Below are 7,042 nucleotides of genomic sequence, written 5' to 3'. Positions count from 1 at the left end.
CTGCTCCCCGCTGGCAAGTGGACATCCCTAAGGGCTCCCGGGCTGCCAGAGGGATGTCTGATTGCCATCTTAGGCCCAATCCCCTGGAGAGCAGGCCTAAGCCAGAAGGTGGTCATCTCCTGAAGGGTCCCAGATTGCGAGAGGGCACAGGCTGGGCTGAGGGATCCCCCCTCCCTGCCGAGTGCACAAATTTTTGTGCACCAGGTCTCTAGTAAATTATAAAGCTAGAGTCAACATTGCATGGAAGACAGAAATCTAGAAGTCCTATCTGTCGTTAACCCCTTCTCACCCTCCTGATGCAGGAGCACATAAGTAAAATATTATGTTCATAATATTATTTACTTTTCTAATCAAGTGATATGCTTATTCCTGGGGAGTGCACAAAATATGGGCTAAATTCAATGGATATAAGGAACTCAGAAGAGAAAAATTAACAACTTGCAATAGATGACAAAAATCAGAAAATTTAGTATCTTAGGAGATTAGTTGTCAGGATAAACAATGATTTCCTTTTATCAATAAAAATGAGCCCTTCTACATGCTAATGTTACTGGGATTAGAGTATGAACTGATATAACACAGATAGGGCCAGACTCTAGGAAAGGTTTACTATATTTTCATATAGCTCTTCTAGATAATTCTGGCCTACATGCTGCTTTAAGATGACCAGTATTTTTTGTATTACCTCCACCCATTGCTGCCTTAAAAAATTGAGGAAATCAGAATTTTCCCAGATTTAAAAAAATAGTAAACAATATGTTAAAGTTAAGCAGATTATTTTAGAAGTAATTATTAAAAATATAGAAAAATTACTAATTTTGTGAAACTTGTAGTTAACAGTAACTGATTTCCTCTAGTGCCATGGTCAGCAAACTGCAGATCATGAGCCACATGCGGCTTTTTGGCCCCGTGAGTGTGGCTCTTCCTAAGCCTTAGGAGTACCCTAATTAAGTGAATAACAACGCACCTACTTATATAGTTTAAGTTTTAAAAATTTGGCTCTCAAAAGAAATTTCAATTGTTGTACTGTTGCTATTTGGCTATGTTGAATAATGAGTTTGCTGATCACTGCTCTAGTGTAATCTTCAGTTAAAAAATTAACTGTTTGGGGGTTGGTTTTATTACTGGTTATTATTTTGTTTTTGTTTATATTTTAAAATCTTTATTGTTGAGAGTTTTAGAGATGTCCCCTTTTTTCCCCCATTGTCTCCTATCCGGTTCGCTTTCTACTGCAGACCTTCACCACTCTATTGTCTGTGTCCATAGGTAATGCATATATGCATACAAGATCTTTGGTTAATCTCTTCCCACCTCCCTCTGTTCCCTCTGAGATTCATCAGCCTGTTCCATGTTTCCATGACTCTGGTTCTATTTTATTCATAAGTTTATTTTGTTCATTAGATTCCTTGTTCATTTATTTTACTTTTTAGATTCACTTGTTGATAGATATGTACTTACTGCCATACTACTGTTCATATATTTATTTCTTCTTCTTCTTCTTCTTCTTCTTCTTCATCTTCTTCTTCTTCTTCTTCTTCTTCTTCTTCTCCTCCTTCTTCTTCATCATCATCATTTTCTTCTTCCTCCTCTTCCTCTTTTTCTCGATTCTAAATGAGAGCTTTTCTGGGTAGAGTAATCTTGGTTGTAGGTCGTAGGTCCTTGCTATTCATCACTCTGAGTATTTCTTGCCATTCCTTTCTGGTCTGCAAAGGTTCTGTTGAGAAATCAGCCAATAGTCATATGGGCACTACCTTGTAGGTAATTATCTGCATTACTTTGCTGCTTTTAAGGTTATCTCTTTGACTTTAACTCAGGGCATTTTAGTTATGATGTGTCCTGCTATGGACCTCTTTGGGTATCTGTTGTTTGGGACTTTCTGTGCTCTCTGGACTTGTAAGTATATTTTGTGACCAGGTAGTGGAAGTTTTCAGTCATTATTTCTTCAAATAGGTTTTCAGTATCTTGCTCACTCTCTTCTCCTTCTGGAACTCCCATAATGTGAATGTTATGGGTATTCTTGAAGTTGTCCTAGAAGTTCCTTAAACTATATTCACATTTTTGGGTTCTTTTTTCTTTTTGCTCTTCTGGTTGGGTGTTTTTTCTTCCTCATATTCCAAATCGTTGAGTTGATTCTCAGAATCTTCTACCCTACTGTTTAATCCCAGTAAATTATTCTCTATTTCAATTAGTATATGCTTAATTTCTGACTGGTCCTTTTTCAAGCCCTTCAACGTCTCACTAAGTTCCTTGTATCTCATATTTAGTCATTTGAAGCTCTCATTAATATCCTTGATCAACCTTATAATCACTATTTTGAACCCTGTATCCAGTAGTTTGCTTGTTTTCATTTCATATCATTTATTTTCTGGAGATTTCTTCAGACCTTTTATTTGTGATATGTGTCATATCCACATTTTGGCTTCTTATCTATGTTTCTTTTATGTATTAGGTAGAGCTTCTATGTCTCTTGGATTGGTAGAGTGGCCTTCTGTAGTAGGAGTCCTGTAGGGCCCAGTGGCTCAGCCTCCCCAAACACCTGAGATGGCCACTCTAGGTGTGCCCCTGTGTGGGTTATGTGCAAAGTCTTGTTGTAGTTGAGCCTTAATTGCTGTTGGTGTCACTGGGAGGAGCTGACCTCCAGGTTAGCTACAACTACAGTGGAGGAGCTGCTATGCAGTGGACACCACTTTGGAGCAGGACTTGCTTCAGTGGGGTTTTGGTGCTCACTGAGTCTGTCCTTTGAGTGTGTTCCTTGTGGATGTGTAGAGTTGGGTGTGGTCTAAAGTTGTCGTTCAGGTTCACTAGCTCTGGGGCCTCCTGGCAAGTACAAAGCCAGCCACTTCCTGTGGCCACCAGGCAGGAGCTACAGGGTGATTAGTTGATGAATGCTACTTGTATTGGACTTGGAACTGCCCAGATGAAGTCAACCTTTTAATAAAGGCAGGATGATGCTAGTGTCAGGTCTTGGGCCTCTTATTGATAAGTATGTGGCACACTAGTGATAGTTGCTTAAGAGATTTTAGAAAAGTCTGAAGCCTGAGCCAGGACAGGCCATTCATATGGAAAAGCCACAGCAAACAGCTTGTGGGGCTGCAACTAGGATTGGGCAGGGTCTCATGGAATCAACAAGGCAGAGCGAATAATTTTAGCCACACTGATGGAAACTCAGATATGGCTGCCAGTCAGTCAACTCTGGGAAAGGAGGAAGGGGGACTGTCCCAGCATGGGAACAATGACCCCACCAAGCACATTCTTCTGAGAAAAAGCCACTCTAAATTCCTACCCTGATGGCAGACAATCTAGTCCCTGATTCCCCAAATGCTACCATCAAGGACTGGAGCTCAAAGGGAGAAGGACTATGTAAGTACATATTCTGGCCGTTTAAGAGGAACTGCTTGGGACTGCAGCCTCTGAGTTAGTCAGCCACAATCTTTGCAGTTTTTTATAGTCCAAAGATATGAACCTTCACTTCACAGCTCTGGAATCCTGAGTAAGGACTGGTGTGCAGCTGGGACACCTGGCATCTCATAGGAGGCCTGCATAGTGGAGATATTCCTCCTGATTACAAAAATACCACACATGGGTATCAGAGCAGCCTGTCCATGCCTGTGCCAGTCCAAAAAGTCTCAATGTACTTTCTTCTTTACTTCACTAGTTGTAGGATTTCCATTTAGCCAGATTTCAGACAATTCTAAGTGATGTTTGTTCTGTATTTTAGTTGTAATTTTATTGTGGTTATGTGAGGCAGCGAGTACTGATGCTTATCTTTGCTGCCATTTTGTTTCTCCTATATTTTATGGTTTTTATGTCCTTTTTTATGCTTACTATCTTTTTGTTGAATTTCTAACTGAGTTCCTCTATTCTTCTCCTAAGTTCCTTGAGCAACTTTATTACCATTCCGTTGAACTCTGAACTAGTAAATTGCTTTCCTCCATTTCATCTAGGTTTTTCCCTGGAAATTTTTCCACTGCCTTATCTGGGGCATGTTTCTTTGTCTTCCTATCGGGCTGCGAAAACTCGGGGTTTAAAACAGCAACCTATAATTTGCTCGTTATGCTTCACATCAGCAATTTGGGCTAAGCTAAGTAAATGTTGCTACTTTGGGATTTGCCTGGAATCATTTATTAGGATACAGTTAGCTGTCAGCTTGGCTGAGGCATAATGGTCCAAGAAAGCCTCACATACATGTATGAAGTTTGGTAGATTAGCAGGGCACTTTGATTCTTACTTCATGTGAGCTCTCTAACAGGCAAGTCTGGGCTTCGTCACATGATAACAGAATTCCAGAAGAGCTTCCTTGAAAGTTCTAGACCTAGGTTTAGAAATTACACGGTATAACTTCTGCCATATTCTATTGATTAAACAGGTCATGAAGCAAGTTGAAATTCAAAGGATGTTGAAATAGACCCATACCTCTCAATATGAGTTTCAAAGAATATATAGCATTTGTAACATACAACAGAAAAAAATTCATTTAATATATTTATAAAATCAAGTGAAGGTCAGTAATAGGAAATATAATTTTCAAATCCAATTCTAATAAAAAAATACCTATTTTATGTATAGGAATGTATTATGCTTTGTGAAATCTTTATATTTACTTGCCTTTAAAATTAAACAATTCTATGAGATTACAGCTTAGGTTTCATTTCACTTTCTGAATCAAAGTCTCTGATCTCTCTCTCCTAGTTTCAAATATTCTATTCTTCTAATATTTCTATTATGCAATATCTCTGCTAAGAAGGAAAAATGCTTATCTGTGAATGAGTTTTCTCTGGGAATTATTACTCCTTCCTTCTAAATGGATAAAAGTAATTCATTAAGTAGATCTAAAATTTTGGGAGTTAACATTAGAATTATCAATGTCTATTTTCTGAAACATGAAGCAAAATGTGAAAGTCTCCTAAATTTTTCCTATCTGAATGATTTATAATATTGATTTTATAACAACCTCCTTTTTTCAGGAGGCAACAGGAAATTAGTGAACACTTAGTAAAAATTTACTCTGTTTTAGAAAAGTTCTAAGTTCTTTATATGTATTAACTCACAGAAGACACACAGAAATCCTTTTTTTAGGCATTATTATTCTTTCCTTTTTAGGACTATGTAAACTGAAGTACAGGAAGTTCAGGTACTCTACCCAAGTGTTCATGGGGAGGAACTAACGAAGGTGGGACTAAAACAGAGTAGTCTGGCATCCTAACTACTTTGCATATTGCATTAATTAAAAAAGAAGAGAAAGACACTGACTTCAAAACTCCACATATTACTTGAAGAGACACTGTGTTAAGTACCAAGTGTACAACAATATAGAAGACCAAGAAAGTTAGTTTTTCTTGATCTGAGTGGTCTTTTCAACAGGCACTTTCCATAGTCAGAGTATATTGCTCAACTAGCCAAACTTATTTTAGCCAAGAAAGGTGTTTCCTTATCACCATCTCTCATGTATAAAACATTTTGGTTATGTCTCTATTATAAAAATATTTTAAAACCTAAGAAAAACAATCCCCTAAGGAAAGAAAAGGGCGAATAGCCAGAAAAGGAGCTAAATGAAACTGAGGCATGTTGTCAGAAATGCAATTGAGAGTAAAGGTCTAACAGTTCATAAACTGGATGGATGAGAAAATCAACAACTTGTGTAAGAATCAAGAGGAAATAAAAAATTATATAGCTACAATAAAAAACATGATGGAAGGTTTCAACAATAGCCTAGAACAGTGGTTGGCAAACTGTGGCTCATGAGCCACATGCAGCTCTTTTGGCCCCTTGAGTGTGGCTCTTCCACAAAATACCACAGGCGGGCACGCATGTACAGTGCGATTGAAACTTCGTGGCCCGTGCACAGAAGTCGGTATTTTGTGGAAGAGCCACAATCAAGGGGCCAAAGAGCCGCATATGGCTCATGAGCCACAGTTTGCCGACCACTGGCCTAGAAGCTACAGAGGACCAAATTAGTGAGTTAGAAGATAAGGCACAAAAACACACTCAATCTGAACAGGTATTGGAGAAAAAAATAAGGAAGAAGAAGGAGAGCCTAAGGGAGCTTTGGGACAACATGAAATGAAGTAAAATATGTATAACATGGGTGTCAGAAGGTCAAGAGGAGGAGCCAGGATTAGAAAACCTATTTGAAGAAATAATGGCAGAAAACTTCCCTAATTTGGGGAAGAAAAAACTCACACAAGCACAGAGAGTGCCAAGCAAGATGAACCCAAAAAGGCCCACACCAAGACACGTGGTAATTACAATGGCAATATTATCTACAAAGAGAAAATCTTAAAGGCTGAAGTGAGAGACAAATAGTTACCTACAAAGGAGCTCCCATTAGATTATTAAATGATTTCTCAACAAACCCATCAGTCCAGAAGGGAATGGAATGAATTATACAAAGTTATGCAAAGCAAGGAACTGAATCCAAGAATACTCTCTTCAGCAAGACCATCATAAAAAATTAAAGGGGAAATCAAGAGCTTCATGAAAAAAAAAAAAAAAGGCTAAGGGAGTTTATGACTACCAAGCCAGAAATGCAAGAAATGCTAAAGGGACTATTTTAAAAGAAGAAACAGAAAGGAAAGAAGGAACATGGCTATAAAGAATAGAAACAGCTACAAACAAGTACCTATCTACACTAATAAAAGACAAAGATGTTAATTGACCATATCTTTGCTACACCCAAGCCACGCCCATCTGCCAATCAGAGTGACTATATGCTAATTAACAAAACCAAGATGGATGCCAGCAGCCACGGAGCTGGAGTAAGCAGGAGGGTTCATTGCCCCGGCGACAGAGGAAGCCAACCTTCCTGCCTGCCCTGGCCAGCTGTGACCTCTGCAAAAGGCAATACAGTTACAATTATAGAAGATAAATAAATCCTAGATACCTGCTTCCAGCCAGCCTCTACTGGGAGCTTGGTTGGCTGGGGTTTGTGGCCAGCCTGCAAACAGCCATGAGCTTCTCACCTAGGCTGGCCAGGCACCCAAGCAGGGACCCCCACCCTGAAGGGGCTGTGGACAGTCTGCAAACAGTCATCAGCCACTTACCT

Source organism: Myotis davidii, unplaced genomic scaffold (assembly GCF_000327345.1).
Source record: "Myotis davidii unplaced genomic scaffold, ASM32734v1 scaffold234, whole genome shotgun sequence".
Lineage (NCBI taxonomy): Eukaryota > Metazoa > Chordata > Mammalia > Chiroptera > Vespertilionidae > Myotis > Myotis davidii.
This window is presented reverse-complemented; position numbering follows the sequence as displayed.